The 21,771-nt window shown below is 45.1% G+C and overlaps 2 protein-coding genes across 5 annotated transcripts in view; both read left to right on the top strand.

Annotated features, from left to right (window-relative positions):
• Positions 1 to 10,622, top strand: part of KIF5C (kinesin family member 5C) — a 159,910-nt gene extending 149,288 nt beyond the window's left edge. Inside the window, exon 26 of one of the 3 annotated variants that reach the window (XM_019972986.2) lies at positions 6,865 to 10,622. The gene's annotated coding sequence lies outside the window, so the exon portion shown is untranslated. Of the gene's footprint in view, positions 1 to 8; positions 1,241 to 2,301; positions 2,775 to 6,864 lie in introns of those variants that run through there. The other 2 variants (XM_070768201.1, XM_070768206.1) reach the window with 2 other exon arrangements.
• Positions 10,623 to 20,246: 9,624 nt separating this feature from the next.
• Positions 20,247 to 21,771, top strand: part of LYPD6B (LY6/PLAUR domain containing 6B) — a 243,561-nt gene continuing 242,036 nt past the window's right edge. The window contains exon 1 of one of the 2 annotated variants that reach the window (XM_070768176.1): positions 20,247 to 20,384. The gene's annotated coding sequence lies outside the window, so the exon portion shown is untranslated. The remainder of the gene's footprint in view (positions 20,385 to 21,771) is intronic. The other variant, XM_070768187.1, reaches the window with a different exon arrangement.

Here is a 21,771-nt window from a genome sequence, read left to right as displayed (position 1 = left end):
GGTTTCAGTGTCTGCCCTCTGATGCCCTCTTGCAACACCTGCCATCTTACTTGGGTTTCTCTTACCTTGGATGTGGGGTATCTCTTCATGGCTGCTCCAGCAAAGCACAGCCGCTGCTCCTTACCTTGGATGAGGGGTATCTCCTCACCGCCACCCCTCCTGACCTTGAACATGGAGTAGCTCCTCTCGGCCCTCCTGTGCCTGCGCAGCCACCGCTCCTTGGACGTGGGGTACCTCCTTCCGGCCGCTGTCCCTGACCTCGGGCGTTGGGTAGCTCCTCTAGGCCGCTCTGGTGCCGTCGCAGCCTGGCGCACTGTCATTATGATGCTGTGAAAGTGCTGCACTCAATATGCCAGCAAATTTGGAAAACTCAGCAGTGGCCACAGGACTGGAAAAGGTCAGTTCTCATTCCCAAAGAAAGGCCATGCTGAAGAATGCTCAAACTACCACACAATTGCACTCATCTTACACGCTAGTAAAGTAATGCTTAAAATTCTCCAAGCCAGGCTTCAGCAATATGTGAACCGTGAACTTCCAGATGTTCAAGCTGGTTGTAGAAAAGGCAAAGGAACCAGAGATAAAATTGCCAACATCCACTGGATCATCGAAAAAGGAAGAGAGTTCCAGAAAAACATCTATTTCTGCTTTATTGACTATACCAAAGCCTTTGACTGTGTGGATCACAATAAACTGTAGAAAATTCTGAAAGACTCAGGAATACCAGATCACCTGACATGCCTCTTGAGAAATCTGTATGCAGGTCAGGAAGCAACAGTTAAAAGTGGACATGGAACAACAGACTGGTTCCATATAGGAAAAGGAATATGTCAAGGCTGTATATTGTCACCCTGCTTATTTAACTTACACGCAGAGTACATCATGAGAAACGCTGGACTGGAAGAAGCACAAGCTGGAATCAAGATTGCTGGGAGAAATAACAATAACCTCAGATATGCAGATGACACCACCCTTATGGCAGAAAGTGAGGAGGAACTAAAAAGCCTGTTGATGAAAGTGAAAGAGGAGAGTGAAAAAGTTGGCTTAAAGCTCAACATTCGGAAAACGAAGATCATGACATCTGGTCCCATCACTTCATGGGAAATAGATGGGGAAACAGTGGAAACAGTGTCAGACTTTATTTTTCTGGGCTCCAAAATCACTGCAGATGGTGACTGCAGCCATGAAATTAAAAGACGCTTACTCCTTGGAAGGAAAGTTATGACCAACCTAGGTAGCATATTCAAAAGCAGAGACATTACTTTGCCAACAAAGGTCCGTCTAGTCAAGGCTATGGTTTTTCCAGTGGTCATGTATGGATGTGAGAGTTGGACTGTGAAGAAAGCTGAGTGCCGAAGAATTGATGCTTTTGAACTGTGGTGTTGGAGAAGACTCTTGAGAGTCCCTTGGACTGCAAGGAGATCCAACCAGTCCATTCTGAAGGAGATCAGCCCTGGGATTTCTTTGGAAGGACTGATGCTAAAGCTGAAACTCCAATACTTTGGCCACCTCGTGCAAAGAGTTGACTCATTGGAAAAGACTCTGATGCTGGGAGGGATTGGGGACAAGAGGAGAAGGGGACGACAGGATGAGATGGCTGGATGGCATCACTCATCGATGGACATGAGTTTGAGTGAACTCCGGGAGTTGGTGATGGACAGGGAGGCCTGGCATGCTGCAATTCATGGGGTCGCGAAGAGTCGGACATGACTGAGCAACTGAACTGAACTGTACACATATTAAAAACTATATATATATATATATATATATATATATATATATATATCAGGTCTAGAAATTATATCCTATTTAATAAAGTTTTGATACACTTTGATAAAATATTGGCAAAATCGTGGTGGTAGAGCCAGAAGGCACTAACTGGGCTCTTGAAGTGCATTTGAGGATGCTTTTTTTTATTAACCACTGTGATTTCATGTTTTGAGGCATAAAGAAAACAGCTCTGGAAAAGAACTTCTGCAGTTTATAGCAGTGTCACCCAGGTGAATGTAACTACAGAAAGCCATTGAAGAGCTCAGGAGTCTGTCTTGACCCCTGGGTCTCTGATTTATGTGACATTCCCTGGATCACTGACAGTCGTTGCAGAGTAGTGCTACCTCTTTCTGGTTTTACTACTTCAGGATCTTATTGTGAGTTTATTTGTTAATTGTTTTTCTTTCTCTTTCTTCTTTTTATAAAAGTTTCTAAGTGTTTTATTTATTTTTTAATTTAGTTTTTATTTTATATTGGAGTATATAGTTGCTTTCCTGGTGGCTCAGATGATAAAAGTATCTGATTACAATGCAGGAGAGCTGGGTTTGATCCCTGGTCCCAGAATATCCCCTGGAGAAGAGAATGGCTGCCTACTCCAGTATTCTTGCCGGGAGAATCCCACGAACAGAGGAACCTGACGGGATACGGTCTATGGGGTCGCAAAGAATTGGACATGACCTAGTGACTGGCACTTTTCATAGCTGATTTACAGCGTTGTGATAGTCCCCAGTGAGCCCTGCATCCCGCTTCATTCGACATCCTGCAGAGAGGCAGAGTGACCCGTCAAGATCTGGACAACTTGTTAGTGGGGGATCCTGGTCTGAGAGCTCTGATCTGCTCTGCAGCAGTTCTCAAGGTTCCTGACCTTAGGACCTTTGACATTCCTAAAAAGCTTGGTGAACTCAAAGAGCTTTTATATTAATATTTCTGAGTTGTATCTGCTGATTGGTAGTATAAAATGCCATTTTTAATGAAAAGTAATAAATTTCCAAAACAAAAACTTAGAATGGCACTGGGTTTTGTTTTGTTTTGTTTTTACAGTTTTTTGCAGATCTCTTACTAAGCTTAAAAGACAACAGTTGGTTTCTCACATCTCCTGCAGGCCTTCTGTCTGCTGCAGTTGGGTTGTTTCAGTTGAAATATATGAAGCAAATCCAGCCTTGTCCCTCCAGACAAGGTTCCTGTCCGTTTAACAGCTAAAAAATCCATGGCATGAAATTACGACCAGAGTACCTTTATCACGGGCTTGTGCTGGGAATTAAATGAGATCATGTGAAAGTAGAGTGAAAAGTCAATAGAGTATCTGGAAAAAATTAGACCCTGACAAATTAGACCATGAATGTTATGGGCGTGGGGACAGGCCTAAAAGGAGTAGGTGAAGCAGGACCTGGGGGAGAAAGGAAAGAAGTGACTGCAGACAGCACTGGTGTAACCTGGGACTTTGAAACTAGCATTGTGCCTTCCAAGGCGGGGATCATGGAGGAGCTGAGGGAAAGAATTCCTTCCTTCATCTCCAGCACAGTCACTGGGCTTGACTCTCCTCAGTGGTACGCTTCTCAGAGTTACGAATTCAGAGCAAATAAAACTCTCCCTCAACAGCAGGTTGCACGAGTGCCCCCGTGGGACAAATTTGGTTCTATTCAGCAGTGGTACATCTGATACAACTGGTAATTCTTACAATGTGGGGACTGAATTGTAGAAAGGCAAAAGGAAAGATAAAACTGTGTATTATTTGGATTAAGCATAAATCCACTGCAAGCAATTGCAAAAGCCAAAGTTGGTGGGGGGAAGTCTCTAACGGCTTCTTGCAAAACCCATATATAATTAGTTTCTTTCTTCAACCTTCCCCACCTCTTCTAAAGGAAGGTGATTTTATTTCTTGCTCAGTCTGGTCACACATTGCCGCTCTGAGTTACTATCCCCAGTGATGCAGAGGCCCACAGACAGTCCAGTAGCAGGATGCTTGGGCCAGTATGCTTTTAGGTGAGTGAGTGGCTCCTCTGAACCATCTAAGGAGGGTCAACAGTGCCGGGTTCTCAAGGTTCACCAAGCTTGTCTGGATGGCCAGTCTCTGTTCAGAAGTCAGAAATGGTTTTTTGGGGGGCTAACCCACTGGCCTCTATATGTTATATCTGTCTTCTCCCCGGAGTTTGTCAGAGGAGGTGAACATCCAGATAGTTAGGGGATGGATGGGAGTATCCAAGTCCATCCTTGGACCTGGGGAAAAGACTACTTTGGCATACATGCCCATGAAGATCTTTAACTCAGGATGAAAAAGGTGTACCTCTAAGTAATAAAGGGCGTTTTCTTGGTAGAGTTGCTGTGTTTCCTTTCAGAACCCCTCACAATTTCAGTTCCCTCTCTATCTCCTAGAGGCGGTTAAACTAAGCAGGTTGGGCCTCCTTTGCGAACCCCCGTTTCTTCCAGACTGTTAGCCAAAACGTGCAGCAGCTTGCACATTGAAGGGAGCTGGGGGATTTGAGTGAAAGGCCTTCTATGGAAATTGTGTCGCTTCATGGTCCGCTGGAGTTATTGGGGCCGCCCCATAGAGTCTGTGTGTCTAACGCTCAGCTCTGTCAACATGGGTAGGCTGCAGTCATCACGTTAAGCCATAATCCTACATGTAAAGTATGTGCTCAGTCTCTCCTGCAGGCATGCAGGACAGCAGCCTCATCTGACCAGAGTGAACCATGAATGATTCTGAGATCACTTGGAAAAATGAACCTGTAAGGAAAGTGAAATGGGCATTTCAAAGGTACTATTTAGAAAGCATTCTTGAGCCTATTGGTTTTCAGCTCAAAATAGATTTCAATGACAACTATGATTATGCTTTTAGGGTTTTCATTTCTGGTGCTAATAAAGCACACAGTCTTACCAGAGAGTCTCCTCTGGTAAAGATGCTCTTTCCAAAAACAGATCTCTTTCCCTCTATCTGACTTCTAAAAATGACAGGAATATAAGATGGCTTTATATTTTTAATGCAGCAGCTTTGTAATTGTGAGCAATTGCACTATTGGGAACAAGAAATGGTAGTTATTGTATGATCTCCCTGACTATTTATTTTTTGAGTGGGAGAAGAGGTAATATTCTAAAAAGGAATGTGTTCTCTTTTTTTCTACTCAATTTGTATTCCTTGTTCCCTTTCCCCCACCACCTACTTTGCTCTCATCTACTTTTAAAATCCCTTTTCCACACTCTGATTTTTTCCCCATTTATTTGTAATTTATATCCTACTTATTTATACAAAATATGTGATGTTGCTTACAATATTATAACACATAAATCAGGAGAGTGAAGACAAAAAAATTAGGGAGAGAGCGTTGTAGTAGGAAGCTGAGATATTGATCACAGTTGAGCACCAAGTTTGAATGTAAGGCTCCTCGGGGCAAAAACAGATGTGTGTCCACTTGAAGTCCCCTCTTTTTTTTTTTTTTTTAGGTATAATTGCTTTATGATCTTATATTAGTTTCAGGTGTTCAACATAGTGATTTAAAATTTTTATAGATTGTACTCCATTTATTGTTGTTATAAAATACTGGCTATTATTTCCTGTGCTTTGCAGTATATCCTTGTAGCTTACTTATTTTTTGCATGGTGATTTGTCCCTCTTAATCCCCTCCTTCTGTCTTGCCCCTGCCCCTTCCCTCCCTCCACTGACAATTGCTCATTTGTTCTCTATATCTGTGCGTGTGTTTCTTTTCTGTTGTGTTCACTAGTTTCTGTTTTTTAGACTCCACGTATAAGTGATAGCATACAGTGTTTGTCTTTCTGTCTGACTTACTTGACTTAATGCCCTCCCAGTCCATCATCCATGTTGCTGCAAATGACAAAACTTCATTCTTGTTGATGGCCAAGTAGCATTCCATTATGTATCTACATGAAGTTTTTACAATCAAAAGAGCAGTTGGGTTTTTCTTAGTGACTGTCACATTTCCTGTGCCTGGCACTTCCCGTGTATTCCTTAAGGATGAGGCTGTACTAAGCTCTCCTGTCACCCACTCCCCACCCCACAAGCACCATGATCTCTGCACAAAACCCACAGGCAGGACCCCAGACAGACCGGGGCTTCCAGCCGGTGTGAGGAGGTTGAGACTTTTGTTTCTTGCTGAAAGTAGAGTTCACTGGAGTTGGTCCGAAGGCTGACGAAGGGCTGGCCTCTGAGTCAGAACTGGTCACATTTCATCCTGGAGACTCGACTGTGATCAGATGAACATCTGGTGGGATGTGGAGTGACATCAGAGAGGGCCTACTGCGTAACTTCATCACCCTGGGGAGACAAAACAGTGCTTTTCAGGACTGGGAGTCTCTGCCTTGAGAGAGCTTGGCTTGGGGGGCTGTGTCTGACCTGCCTGGATGTCTTCAAGTGCTGGCAAGTGAGAATTGGTGTTTGAGTTCCCCCAAGGAATGAGAAAATGAATTCTATTTCTCCAAATATCTGTCATTTCAATAGGTGCTGACTTTTGGAAGACACTGTGAAAAGTGAAAGTGAAAGTGTTAGTCGCTCAATCATGTCCAACTCTTTGTGACCCTGTAGACTGTAGCCCACCAGGCTCCTCTGTCCATGAAATTCTCTAGGCAAGAATACTGGAGCGGGTAGCGCATTCCCTTCTCCAGATGATCTTCCCAACCCAGGGATTGAACTTGGGTCTTCCACACTGTAGGCAGATTCTTTAGCATCTGAGTCATTAGGGAAGAGACTATTGTCTTAGAGCAAAAGCACGAAGTAGGAGGCTGTGCTGTCCAGTAGGCTCACTGCTCAGCACACAGGTGACTTCTGAGCACTTGACTTGTGGCCAAGTCCACCCTAAGATGTATGGAAAGTGCAAAAACACACCAGTTGACAAACACTGGCAAAAAAGACTGTGAACTATCTCAGTAGTAACATTTTAATGTAAAACATCTCAATCTCTAATAATTACTTATGTGGCCACCTGAACATTTATTAATAAAATTAAATGTGTGGCTCACATGGTATTTCTGTTGGGACAGCTCTGGTCTAAATATCTAAAATTAAAACTTTTTTTCCCCCTAAGGAGTGAATTTCTATTGTGTTCTCTAACTCCTATGTTCTTTCTCTCTTTGATTCTCTTTCAACAGATATGACTCTCCACGTAGCATGTCAAGGACTACATTAATCACCAGTTCCGTTATTTTTCTCCCTTCTACACTTTCCATTTTCTTTTACACTTGCTTACCCCAGCCATCTGCAGTACACCAGTTTCAGATATTTGAGCTGTATAGAGTTTCTGTGTACAGATGCGTGCTTGGACTTTTCTCAAGAAATCTGAAGGGAACGCTGACAGAAGACCCACTTATTCCTGGGACCCGTTGCTCTGGCCTTGGGCCTGGGGCACTGGGTGGTCCCTGGGTGGTTCTTGGAGACTCGTTTCTCGGCAGCCATGTCCCAGCAAACACCACTCCCTGAGGGGGAACAACCAAGTGCCGTGGAGGTGGGGACTCCTGCTCCACCACCACAACTGTCTGGTTTCCTGTAAAATAAACACATTACTTTGTATTTTTAGGGAACACAAAAATGCTGCTATAGGGTTTAAATTTTTCATTCTGAACACTTTTCCAAAACAAGTCACCCCAAAGATGCATTTTGAATACCCTGGTCACATCTTTGGATCTGTAAAATACACCTTTTAGTATGGCACCCTTTAAAATGCAAAGCATATTTGTTCAAGGCAGAAAAACAATCTCACAGTAGCAATGTAGACAGGGTTCATTCAGACACATCTGTGTAAATGCAAAAATCATAGCATTCACCTCTGAGCTGCTTGTTACTGAACCTGCAGTGACTAGTCTCAGCCAGCCCAGGTAAAACATCATTCCTTCAGACGTGTTGAAAATACTGCAAAGTTGGATGAGTGGAAATGGGGCTGCCTCCCTCCTCACTTCCTCCTCCCTGAACACAGGAGCTCTCTTAGGGGATGGCCTCTTCTCTAAGGAACCATCGTAAGCTTGGTGGGGATACTGCTGATGAAATCCAGGATCGTTCCAGCAGTTTAAAAAGAAGCCCTAGAGGGAAAGTGACATATTTTTGTGCCTATGAATGTTGTTGTATTAATCCATCCTTACTGACTGTTTAGGTGAGTTCTCTCTTTGGCAGCAAATAGATAGGTTTCTCTTAGGCAGAATTTGAAGAAATCAGTGGGTGGATTTTTCAGTTCAGCTGTCGTTTCATTCAAATACATGACTCTAAAGCTGATTCAACTTTTATTTCTAGTTGTGCATATTAAAATGATCAATGTCCAAGTAGTAAAGTTTCCAGGGAAACTGACAAGGATTCACTTCAGTTAGTCTCATGTGCTGCTACTTGTTTGGGTAAATCTGAGGGTTAAGTCAACGATGACCAAACCCATCTCATTGAAAGAACTCATGCTATGCTTGTGCCGACCTGGGATGAGTGAGCTGGTTCTATCCCTGCTGTTTTCACCATTGGAATGAAATTATGCCAGGAGAGACATGGTGCTTTCTCATTGCTGGTGGGTGGGAGATAGTTCGTGTGTGTGTGCGCTCATGCATGTGTATAAAAAGCACTAAAAAGCGAATTGATTTCCAAACTTCTTGTGTAAAATTTCTCTAACCAAGAAAAGCTGCTTTGACTTAATTTATTTGTTAAATGTTGCACTTTATGTGTGTTTTGTTTTGAGGGGCAGGTAGTAAGGCAAGAGAAGAGGGTGAATTCCACTGAAGTATTTATTTCATAAGAATGACAGGTTTGCATTCATTTACATTTTTAAAGCTTCTTGTTTGATTTTTTTTTAACATTGTTGATAGTGCTCCAGTGCTATTTGCTGTCTGACAGAAAGATCCTTGTAGAGCAGGTTTGACAAACCTTATCAGATAATAAATAACATATGCCATAGATTATAACCTTGCTGTTAATATGGTTGCCTCTGATTTTAGAAGCTAAAATTGGTCCTTAAGAGGATTGCCAGTTAATAAACTGTCATAACCACTGTTGTGGTTATGCTGTCTTATGCAACTGTATAACTCTGTGTTTGGAAATTGAACAAAGGTGAGGAATTCTTCCTTTTGGGTTTTCTTGGTAATAGATTATTTTAGATTCTTTACAAAGTCATTTTTCCCTGGTCACCCCCTTTCTAATTCTAAAGGGGTCTTTGACCTGTTCATGTTTCTAAAAGAAACATTCACTTGTAGTTCCATATTTCTTGACCTCTGTCAGGGATTCACGAAATTCAGTTCACTTTTATTCATAGAGAAAGTTGGCTTTGATGTCTCTTAAAGATGATTCTGCTAGTTGCTGATCAGCCAGTCAGTTCACCTAGCTTCAGTCTTTCAGGACCTCTAAACTAACTTTCCTACGCTGTGACTAAAAGGCAGATCATTGGAATGGATTATGCAGTATAATCAAATGAATCCCTAAATGTTACTTTGCTTAATAAGGTAATATCAGGACGATATACTTTATAGAATCACTTTTGTTAAAAGCCACATTTATGCAATTTTCACTTTCTTAGACTACCATTCTTTACATTTGTACTCCAGATGTGAAAACTACGTTTGTGAATGGCTGAGCCTATGATGATATTTTTTGGTTGTATGCTGCTTTTTGCTAGAGTGTGTATGTATGTGTGTGTGTGTTTCTCCTCTATGAATAATTTTATATTTCAAGCTAATTCTTGAAAGTTTACTCTTTGATGCTAAAAGGGAATAACCAGATGATTTCTACAGATAATCTCTCCCTGCAGGATGGTGGATTGTTGAATCAGAGGAATGCTGTTTGAGATATCAACATTTATGGTTGGAGACAAAAATATATTAATGCCAAGTAGGTTTTTGTCAGTTACTGGAGAATTCTGTATAAATGCATCATCTCTTCCAATGCTGTACAATTTGCCTTGTGGAATGGCAGATAGTAGGGAAAACAATAAGTGTGGATTAAGACTTTAAAGGAAATAGTATTATATGATTAAGAAAATTAGAATTTGTAGAAATATTGGGATAAATGAAGTAAAAAGGACTGTCTAGAATGTAGCATCCATCTAGAGAGTTTTTGAAGCCCTACTTTCATGGGGGGAAGTGATTTTCCTGTCCAAAGGCCAGACTAAGCCATCTCCAAGACTCACGGGGAGATTATCACTTCTTTTTTCCTGGTGGAATAACTGAAAGCAAATAAAAATTCTCAACAGTCTCCTTTTGAAGTGTATTTTTTAAGCTGGGCAGAAAACATTTAGACTCTGCCTTTATGACCCAGTAGGGAAGTTGTTTGTTGGCAGGGGGTAGGAGGTAGGGGACTGGGGTAAGATTTCATTTCTAAGTTGTCTCACACTGCATATCTTAAGCAAGCTACGGGAACCGTCATAGTCTAAAATGCCTTCACTGAACATTAACAGCTTAGACTTTTTAAAAAATCCTGAATAAGGTCAAGGTAACAGCCGAAGGAAGCACCATTCCGTGAAGTCTACTTACATATTTACAAATCTGTTCATCAGTTTAAATATTTTTCACTGTGTGTGGATATAAGGGGAATAGGGCAATTCTGTAGAATTATCCATGTCTAGTTTGTAAAGTATGTTGTGTGTACTGCAGATGTGTGTTCTCTGGGCTTTATGTATTTGTACAGTAGCTTTCATTAAAAAAAAAAAAAAACTTGTGGATGAATTTGTTTTGGTGGTGTGAGGGGGAGAATGGCAGTTTGTATCGAGTTATGATGCTGTAATATAGTACATGTAACAAAAGAGCTGGAAGTAACCCTCCCCTGGCCCATGGACAATTTTGGTTATCTTCTAGGTTCTAAAATGAAGATCTATGGATACTCTGGCAGACTGCATGTTGTATAATTTGAAAAATACTAAAAGTGGAAAATAAAATTGAATTAAACTTTGGCTGGTCTGTTTTTTCTTATCTGAGTCATCTTAATGGCACTCTCCTTGCAGTCCTCAATGCCAGTGTGAGGATGGGCCATTTTCTGGCCTCGAAGGAGTTCATTTTAGGGAACAGGGCTCAAATTCAAAGCCTGAGCAAAGTCAACCTTTACCTCTTTGTCTTTTGCTTTGCTTGAATGTCTGTTTTTAAATTTTTCCTTCATTGAGGATCCAAGAAAACCTGACCTTTGTTTCTTCAGCACTGAAAAGACGGCCACTGATGTCAGTAAGTATCTTAACTTTTTAAAAAGTATGATTGAGTTAGTGCGATAGACCAATGTATTAGCTGAATTTCTGAATTTCTTCTTGAACAAGAAGGATTTGTTCTAATAATATGTTTTACTTCATGGGCATTCTTCAACTAATGCATTGGAGCTCTGCATATGTTGAAAGGTTATTGGCATCTTTTGACAATTGTTGGGGTGTTTGAATTCCTGTTTTAACCTACTGATTATTGCTGTTTTGTTTATTTGGCTGTGCTGGGTCTTAGTTGTCACATGTGGGATCTAGTTCTCTCACTGGGAATCAAACTCAGCAGGTCCCCTGCTTTGGGAGCGTGGAGTCTTAGCCGCTGGACCATAAGGGAAGTCCCAGGTGGAATCTTTAGTTGCAACATGTGAGGTATTTTAGTTACAGCATGAAGATCTTTAGTTGTGGTCTAAGGGATCTAGTTCCCTAACCAGGGGTTGAACCTGGGCCCCCTGCATTGGGAACATGGAGTCTTAGCCACTGGACCACCAGGGACATCCCTAACTTACTATTTCTATTAACGTACAGCTCTGAGATCTCGTGAGAGGATGCCAGAGTATGAAGCCACTGGGGAATAACAATTGGCAGGACACAGGATTATTTCTATCTGCTCTCTCAGCACGGAGACTGCCCTGCTTTGGGTCACTGACCTTCTGTGGCCGTGTGTGGCCTTGTGTATGTAAAAACCCTCATTCGTTCTTTGGTTAATGTTGCCTGAGAGCCAGACAGTAAACTGCTTTTATCAATTGAAAGTGGAAAGGTGGATGTCAAATAAAGGCTTTATAGTAGAATTCAAGGCACTGCAAATGATATGCTTTTATGATGTCTTATCCATCTCCTTGAATTGGTCATTTTCCAAAAAACTTGGAAGAGGCAGTTACCAGACTGTTAAAGGTAACTTAAGTAGTAAAACTTCAAACATGGTGGATTAATATTTAGGCTGAAGCCCATTTATTTTAGATGGGAAAGCAGTCCCCCAAAAGGACCTGATTTATACAGCACATTTCAGTACCACGGGAGGCGACCTCTAGGTTCCAGGACCAGCGGCTCTGCAATACAGTAGGTCTGCATGAACCCCATCTGTTCCCTGGGCTCCCGCGAGCCATTCTCAAGGTTTCCTGTTCCATCGAGCTCTGAGCAGTGTTCAGGCTGTGCCTTGGAAATGCTACAGAGCTGGAGCGTCTGTGGGAGAATGTGGAACGGAAGCTATCTGCCGAGGCAATTATTGGTGACGTGTGTATTGGCAGCTTTAATTCCAGCATTTGTGACAGGTTACATCTTGTGATTTGTCTTATGTACATAGTAAATTGAACAGGAGTGGGAGGTATCTCTCAGATGACACATCAGAAGAAAAAATGTGGGCTCACTTGACAAAAGGCATCCTGAGCCATGGGATTTTTACTTTCCCTTTGGTGTTTGGTGGTTCTTTAGCCAATCCCCAGAGCAAACACTGATTTCCGTGTGGTTAGTTGGGCTCAAAATCATAAAAGACTCTCAGGGAACCCCTGTGGGTCTTTCTACTTGACAATGCACCATGGATGCAAAGGTTGGAAACTTCCACCTGCTTCGCTTCCCCAGTGCTGAAGGAGGTTCTGTTTGAAGCCCCCTCTATTTCTGTGTGTGCTCAGTCGTGTCTGCCTCTTTGCAACCCCATGGATTGTAGCCCGCCATGCTTTCCTGTCCATGGGATTTCCCAGGCGAGAATACTGGAGTGGGTTGCCATTTCCTACTCCAGGGGATCTTCCCAACCCAGGGATTGAATCCACATCTCTTGCATCTCCTGCATTTGGCAGGTGGGTTCTTTACCAATTGGCAAGAACCTCTCTTTCCGGGACCCTCTAAACCTTCACCCCTACCCGTGACCAGACTGCAAATCATTCTTGTAGGACAGCTTTTCAAAAAATTGTCCTAAAATGATACTTTACTCCTTCAGAATGTATACCTGAGATGAAGGAGATTGGCAAACTTGCCAATAATGTGTGCCAGTCCCAGAACCTCACTACGCTTGGAAAGCTGCAGCTGGTAGTGGATTAAGGTGAGAGCCTCTCCTGGTGCTGTGCCAGATACTGTTTTAAGTGCTTTACATGTATTAATCCATCTAATCCTCCTAATAACCCCATAAGGTAGGCACCGTTGTCTCCAGTGGGGAGGGCATGGGCACAGAGAGGTTAATTAACTTGCCCAAGGTCTCACAGCTGGGAGGACAAGCAAGGATTGCAATCCAGGTGGACTGATCCTAAGGAGTGTACTCTCCACAGCTAAGTAATACTGCCTCTCAGAACAGTGCTCTGTGTGTGTGTGTGTGTGTGTGTGTGTGTGTGTGTAGTGAAAATCAGCAACCAGCCTCAGAAATCATTTTGTAAAGAACTTATACAAAGTTTTCTTACTTGGCAACTTTCTGTGCTTTCTCCTTTCATGGGAATCTGAGATCTTACTATTATTTGAATTACTTTAAGCAATCTAAAACATCTAGGAAAGGATTGTTGTTGTTGTCTGGTCACTAAGTTGTGTCTGACTCTTCTAACCCATGAACTGTGGCCTGCCAGGCTCTTCTGTCCGTGGGATTTCCCAGGCAGGAATCCTGGAGTGGAGTGCCGTTTCCTTCTCCAGGGAATCTTCCTGACTCAGGGATTTAACCCACATCTCCTACCTTGGCAGGTGGCTTCTTTATCACTGAGCCACTAGGCAATCGAAATAACAGAGATGCCTCACTTGGAAGTGCAACAGTCACTTGGGTCACGGTTTTCAAACTGTAGGTAGTAAGAATTTCACTTACCCATGTTGACTTCTTTTTCTCTTTAGGACGCTATCTCTGGTTGCATTTAAAAATATACGACCTATATCCCTTGACTTCTCAAGCTAAAAGAAGATCAGGGTTCTCTTGTCCCAGCTGAGCCAGCTCAAGCAGAAGGCCTGAGGGGGCCCTGGGTGGGTTCCCTCATCCATAGATCTGTGTGAAGCCTCGAAGAAGGCTCTCAGGGACCCATGCTCATAATAGCTGCCCTGTACCTCACCTCCAGCCCTGTCATGATGATTAATAGGATCTCATTTTAGTGTTTTGAGTTTTAGAAAAGTAAACATGCCAATCATACCACACATGCAAATGCACGTCCAACTACAGAAAGGAGCAGGAACAGCGGTAGTGGGGTCCCCCTGAAACCCCCATTTTGTCACAGACTCCCCGTGCTTCTGTCTGAGGATGCCTCTCCTGGGCGCCTGCAGGGTTGGGAAGGGCCGGCCCAAGGCAGGTATGTCTAGGTCACACGATGCTAATTCCTTCAGCCAGTGCCAATCTGGCTACCTGCTAGCCAGACCCCAACCAGCAGCCCTGGTGTCCTCGCTACCCTGCAATGCCCTCTTCTGAGCAAAATACCCCTGAAGCATGGGCCATCTGGCAGTGATGCTAGTCAGTCATGGAAGAAGGATGGAGTTGGGACCTGGACCTGGCTCTACTTCCCAGGGAACCACTCTGGGATGTGGTCAGCCCATTTAACTGTGTAGCATCTCAACAACCTCATCTCCATACCTGAATCAGGGAGTTTTGTAGCCCACTGTCCTCCGTTCTTCAGTTTGTTGTGAGCATCAGTGAGAAACTGTATGCAAGCATCTTACACAAATGCCACTCAAATATATGGGGTTGTGACATTGAAATAAAATTCAAAAGGTAAATCTTTTTGGCTTTATTCTGTGATTCATGAACCAGGCAGCATCCAATCTAGCAGATAGAAGCTCTAAGGAGATGTAGAAAGTGAAAGACTTTTATTGGCAGAAGGTAACAGGAGCAGAGAGGCAAAAAGCAGGTTGGTTATTGCAAGGTCACTTTCCTTTAGGGGATGGCAGGGACATGTAAGGCAGATGACCTAATGAATGCTGGTCAGGTGATTCCCTATTGCCTAATTTAAGCTTCCATTTCTGGGAGAGCCAAAACTGAAATTAAGTCCCATTTTTGGTTTGATGACATGGGACTTTAGAATAAGTGACACCATCAGGGGCCTGTTGCCTTATTTTTAATAGTTATTAGCAAATACTTCCCAAGTGAAGGCATTTTTTCCTTGGACACCAGCTAAGCCTTCACCTAGCATCACAGATACTTTGAGCAGGAGAGAAGACTGTGAAATCCTGGGAATCATTGGATTCTACCAGTGAAATGGAATCTCACTGGAGCTGTCTGTTTAGGGTCCTTTCTTTTCCTACTGCTCCACCCTCTTTTTCTTTTGGGGAAAGTCTACTCTTAGGCTATTTCATGGGGAGAGAACCTCCTGAGGACTGCAGTGAGTGGGGTTTGAGGCTAGTTTCTATCTCTGTGCCTGGTGGCTGTTCCGAGGACTCCTGTAAGTACGCCTCACTCAATGTCCTGACGCTAGATCATGAGTCAAGTCTATTCAGACTCCCAGCAATTACAGCTAGTGCTAAGTGCCTACAACCCAGAAGCATCTTTGTAGGAGCAAAATACAGGAGCAGCTGCCACCTCTGTGTGATGTACTCAGAGCCTGCTGCAAAAATATGAGCATTCGTTAAGTTTTCTGCTAAGATTTAAGCACCTACTTTGTACTCAGCATTGTTTTCGGAGCTGGAGAGAGGTGGTATATGACACAAGATCTTCATTTTCTTAGAGGTACATTATAAACCAGTGGACAGCACTTTCTAAAATGATTTGGTACATTTAAATGCTATAAACAGAACAGGGTGCTGTGATACTACGTGGCTTGGGTGGTCGGGGACAGTTCTGTGAATGAGGGAAGGAGCCAGCTTTGCAAAGATCTGGAGACAAATCCAAACAGAAGGAACAGTAAGTGCAAAGGTTCTGAAGCAGATTTTGCTTGGTGTGTTCATGGTACTAGAATTCTGATTTTACACTAAGAATTTTCTCCACACTGGTATTTTAGTTCCTCATTTAGCAAATTAAAAAGATAAGTATGTTTGTGTTCATTTCAGAAGTAAGCAGTAAATTTAGAATAATCAAGATCCTCTTTGCTTGGTTTACAAATACAACGACAAAGGCATTTGGGCATTTTTGTAGGCAACGACTCTGTAGCAGACCCATGCATTTGTGGTCCACGCTTCAGTGCTGTCTCTGAAACAAAGCCAAAGAGGGCAAGCTCATCCCCAGCTGATACGTTTTAGACAGCCAAGCAGATTCACACTGATCCACAGTCCTCCAGAGGTTACAAGACAATACTAAGGGACAGATATGGAAGAGCTGACTTGCTGCCCAGCCTCAGGGTCTAGCACAGGCCTGAGGGGCCAGCTGCGTCTTTGTACATTTCTCAGGGAAATGGCACAGCCACAGCCAGCCACGTGAGAAATTTTTCCTGCTTGCCTTGTATTTGAGAGGTGTGCTCAGCTCACTTTCGGAAGGTTATTTCAAGGTTATTTTTGCTACATCAGGACTTTGTGATTGGTGAACATCAAAACCCCAAAGACATGTATGCATCCTTGGCTGCCCTTGGTAAGCACAGAGGGAAGCTCGCCGGTCAGGACGAGAATATTCTGGGGTTTGTCTGATCCTTCTTGGGCTGACCTTTTGGGGCATTCCTGAAACATAGCCACTCTTGCTGCAGCTGCTGCCCGCCCTGTTCTTGCTTCAGACTCAGCACCTGCCAAGATTAGCCCCAAAAGAAGCATGTCCCCTGTGGGCCTCACACACCAAAATGGCACTAGACCTAAGTCCTCTGTTTCAGGGTCTTATTAGCCTGTGGCTTTAGAATATGGGACAAAACATCGACATTTTTGTAGGATGTCACTTGGGAGTGTTAGCTGAATAGCCTCAGCTGTTCAAATAGCAGTGCTAGATACGACTTGTGTGGAGGGGGTGTGTGGAGGGGGATGGCTGGACTGAGGGATGTGCGTGCTGGAGGGGGGTGTCCTAGCAAGACAGGTTTAGGCTCCTTTAAGATTTAACAAGCTAGCTCTCAGGTAGCTGCACATGTTATTTTCCTCATGAAAGAAGGCTGTTTTGTTCGCTGAGTGCTCCTTGTGCAAAGCTGGGTTGTGCAGGGAGAAACATGTCTTTCCCTTGGTTTGGGTGGGGTGAGGGCTTGGCTGATTGGCAGATGCGGGCTGGAAGGTGATTCCAAGTGAGCTGATCCCTGGGGCTGCTTCTCACCTGAGAGATGAGAAGGTTGGATGCTATCAGTTTCCTAGGCTCACCGGTTGGTAAGTAGCACCTAACTGCTTATCCCACAACCTCTCGGCCCTCCTGAATCAGACTTCTCGGGCGCAGTGGTTTGCACCTTGAGCGGGCCTCCTGGTGAACCTCCTTCTCAAGGATCTCTGCCCTTTGTGGGGGCTCACAAGTCTTCCAGTCCTAAAACCACTGGCTAAGTTTGGAAGACTGATTCCTAACTGGTCTTGAGACCCAAGGCTTGTTTGCAAATATAAGGACAGTTGTGGATGCTCTCTTAAGGAAAAACTGTAAGATATAGAATACTGAGTCCAGGTTCAAGGTTTGTGATTCCTGGATGAATCCCCACTCTGAAGTCAACTGTGAAAAGAAAATCTAAGCACCTAACATCATGACCAGCACAGAGTAGCTGCTCAATGAAGGTTAGCTATTCTTTTCATGTCTCCAGCTTTTTCCTCTGATATACTAGTATTATCTTCATTTTATAGATGAGGAAACTGGAGCATAGTGAGATTCATAAACCATGACTGGATTTTAACCGAAATGGTCTGATTCCGGAACCAGTGAACTTAAAATTCTGGGTTACCTAATAAACTGATTCTCAGATTTGCCTGCCTGAATCCATAGTTCTTTCTGATCCTAGTAATTCTGATCACTTCAACACCTCTCCCATGTTAGTTGTAATTAATCGAGCAGTTATTATGTGCTGGGAATTACCCTAGGTACTTTATATGCATTGTTTCATTGAAAAATGTGCACAGAAAATGGTGTACCATGTTAATGTACATACTGAGTGCTATGTAAAAGTAGGAAAAATTAGGAAGGTAAATATATTCCAAGGTTCAGAAAATTGGAATTATTTCTTCTTTGGATAGCTTCTCTTCCATTATACTATCAAAGATCTAGAGATGGAAAAGAACCTGAAGATTTCCTAGTTCGGATATCCTTCTCCTGGGGATCACAGCTATTTGCAAGGATTAATTTAGTTTAGATTCTCCAGGAGTCCATCAATGGTTTGGTCTTTATTTTCAGCACTATAATAGCTAACAGATATCAGCCGGCTCTCTTAGCACTGCCAGGCTGAGCACCATTTACTGAGCAGGTGCTTTGTGTGGCCCTGTGCTCATGTACTTCACGTACATTCTTTCCTTTAACCTCACAATGGTATCAGCCCGTCATATTTTGGATACCCCTTTCAAGTAAAAAACTTCAAGCAGAGAGTGTGTCTGATTTCATGCATACACATTTCCCAAGTAGGAGAAATGCATAACTGAGGAAGATGCTTAGGGCTCCTCAACAAGCCCAGAGCGGGGAGAGAGAGAACAGGAACATCAGAGCACAACTTGCATTTACTTTCCTGATGATTCTCAGGTTAGCCCAGGTGGCATCACCTACCAGGTTGGCCCAGCCAAGATCGCACACAGAGTGGGAGGATCCTAAATCACAGGGGATCACACACTCCACTGACTGAAACCAACATGCAAGAAGGGCTGGGTCCATGTCACGTGGGTGAGACCCAGAGGGATTCCTGGGTTCAGCCTCACCTACTAGTGCCAGTGGCTGTCCCAAGGCTGTCCCCGTCACAGTCCCGGGAGGGACACCAGCCTCCCCACCCACCATGGAGGGAGTGCAGCTGGAGGAGGGCACACTGGGTGGGGCATCCTCTGTGGCTTTTTTCTGGGTTGGCCTTGCCCAGTGCCAAGTGGCCAGCCAGGCCATACCACATCTTAAACACCCATCTGTGCAGGACTCACTGATGAAGGGACATGGGTCCAGGCCTTAAGAGTGTTGAGCCTATTGTTCAACACAATAGGGGAGGGGTGGCCTTGACCTCATCTTAAGAGCCTCCAGTTATGGCTTCTGGGGTTTAATGTGCAGTCATTGAAGAATATAGAAATAGTTACAAGGAGGAATAGTCTATACAACTTTAAAGTTGTACAGTGTTTCCTGTAGTGGGCTTGAAATGGATTTCTTTAATGAGTCTGGAAATTAACATGTTAGTAGCAGCATCACACATCATCTCCTGTGTGTCTGTGTGTGAGAAGACTATTCATTTGTTCAATGAAACACTTAAGAAATACACCACACTCTTTCTATCCTATTCTAACACGTCTTTGTTTTTGAAACTGTCAGGGCCTCAGTAAATACAAATGGCTCAGGTCACACCTGACCTTTGAGAAGCCGGGAAAGGCCATGGATTAGAGAACTCAGAGCAAACCCAAGCCCTACTTCTGCAGAAGTTCAAGACTTCCCATCCACAAGTCCCCCCACTCAGCTCTGCTATCAGCTGTGGGATGTCAGGTCAGTCGCCCAAACTCTGGGCTGTGCCTGAACAGGGTGGGGCTGGCAGGACAGCATTGTATGTCCGAGTTCCTCTGCCTGTAACATCTTCAGGAGGTAAAGATTTTCCAAAGGTGCCCCTAAGACCTTTGCAGACCTCCCACAAGTCAGCTTCTCGACTGGCACTGGGAGGGAGGTAAGCAGTACAGAGAGGATGGGTGGTCTGGAAGCCAGGCAGCTTGACTCTGGGCTCTCTGACAAAGTGGGAGGGGGGACGCTCCAGCAGACTCTGGCCTGGGGGGACCAGTAAGAGGCTGGTCACGCCTCAGTTATTCATCAGCCCTTAACTGAGCACCTGCTCTGCCCTTGGTTTGTTCACCTCTAATGATTCATCAAGGACAGAAGAGTTTGCTGTCCCACCTGGGGCTTACAGTCTCCAGGTGGGGAGGACATCACTATCTGAACGACCTTATTTATAGTTTAAAGTCATTATTTTAAAAAGGATCATTTGAAGTGCGGATGGGAGGGCAGAACGGTTAGAAAAGGCCTGTCTGAGCTTTCCAGTTCTGAACTTGCCCTTGGCCCCATCAATTTCACCCGGAGGCTCTCGGTTCTTGATTTCTACAGCCCACAAACAGAAGGACTGGCCTCTCCTTTTCCTGTTCAGGGGGTTCCGGCTCCCACGCTCCGTGATCCATTTCCCCAATGGGCCAGACTGTGTGGAAACGGTCTGTGTGTGAGCCGGGTCCTGGCTCCCCGCCCCTCCCAAGCACTAACTGTCCCAGGTGTCACTTATTACGGGGCCGCCCGGGCCCCGCTTCCACCCCGCGGAGGATCTCGAAGGAGTCCCGGGCTGCGGGCAGCGGGCGGGGCCCACCTGTCCCGGCCCTGCCCCGCCCCTTCCCGGGCGCCCCAGGTGGCTCGGGGCGGGGAGGAGCCGCACCCCGCCCCGTCCCTCCCTGCGCGGCCACACCGAGGCCGGCCCGCAGCGAGTGCGCTCTGCGCTGACTGGGATCTGAGAGCCGGGACCCAGGCTGGCGCGCGGAGGCCCGGCGAGCGCGGCGGTGCAGGTGAGCGGGACAGGCGCACCGCGCTGGGGGCGGCGGGCCCCCCAGCCTGGTCCCTGAGGGGCCGCGCGGCCGCGGTGGGCAATGCGGGCGCCCCTGCCCGGCGCCGCTGGGGAGTGGGGGCGCCGGGGGCGCGGCACAGCTGAGGGGTCGGGGTCGCGTCGCTGCCTGGGGGCAAACAGCTGCAAATATCTGCCCCGGACCCGGGCGCGGGGACATGATCCGGGCTGCGCGGGTCTCTCAGCGGCCCAGGCGGCGCGGAGGCAGGGTTTGCCGGGAGCTGGTGGGGAGAGCAGGGGGGCCGGCTGCTGCGGAGAGCGCGGAGCTGGGCGGGGGGAGCCCAGGGCGAGCTCCCGCCTCTCTCTCTGCGGTGCTTCCCGGGCCCGCGCAGGTGTCACTGTTCCTTCTGCCCTGGTCTTTACTTCTGGCGCTGGTGTTGAGAATCCGACAGACACCTGGGTTAGCTACCTGCGGCTTCCAGAAAACTGGGTATGCGAGGCTGCCCTGACTGCAGGGGGCCGAGGTTGTCAGGGTCCATCCAGGTCTGTGTGTCCTGGGGCGCTGTCGGTGTTGGGGTGAAGGCGGAGGGCTGAGCTCCATCTCACAGGCCCTGGCCATCAGAGTGATAAAGTGGAAAAAGTATAGAATTTAAATTCTAGTTACTAGCTGTATGGCCTCGAGTAAGTTACGTAATTTCCCTGATTCTGTTTGCTCAGAGGTAAGAAGGGTATTATAATCATCACAACAGTTAAGTTATAAGATATTTGTAAAATCCATAGTAGGTTGCTTGATGAGAATTCTCTCCATTTTTTTTTCTGTATCTAGTTAATGTAACACTTTGTGCCTCCCAGAGGTTCAAATTCATTTCTGAACAGAAGAGAAACAGACGAGGTTCAGATTACCCTCCTTTAGGAGGAAAGGCAGTGATGATGGTGTGTGTTTTGTTCCCCGAGAAGGCAATGACACCCCACTCCAGTACTCTTGCCTGGAAAATCCCATGAACGGAGGAGCCTGGTAGGCTGCAGTCCATGGGGTCTCGAAGAGTCAGACACGACTGAGCGACTTCACTTTCACTTTTCACTTTCATGCATTGGAGAAGGAAATGGCAACCCACTCCAGTGTTCTTGCCTGGAGAATCCCAGGGACAGGGGAGCCTGGTGGGCTTCCGTCTATGGGGTTGCACAGAGTCGGACACGACTGAAGTGACTTAGCAGCAGCAGCAGGCCTCCTCCAGGCTATCTTAATTGCCACCACCATCCTAGAAGCCAGGTTTTGAGAAGTGACAGCGCACAGGTCCTGAATGTAGAAGAGATGGTAACAGTTTGCTTTCAACATTATTGACTGTATTTGTCAGAATTCTTTTCTTTGGGTTGTGTTTTAGTCACTTGAA

This window comes from Bos indicus, chromosome 2 (assembly GCF_029378745.1).
Source record: "Bos indicus isolate NIAB-ARS_2022 breed Sahiwal x Tharparkar chromosome 2, NIAB-ARS_B.indTharparkar_mat_pri_1.0, whole genome shotgun sequence".
NCBI classification, from domain to species: domain Eukaryota; kingdom Metazoa; phylum Chordata; class Mammalia; order Artiodactyla; family Bovidae; genus Bos; species Bos indicus.
Note: the sequence above shows the minus strand (reverse complement) of the source record. Positions and strands in the feature narration are given on the sequence as shown.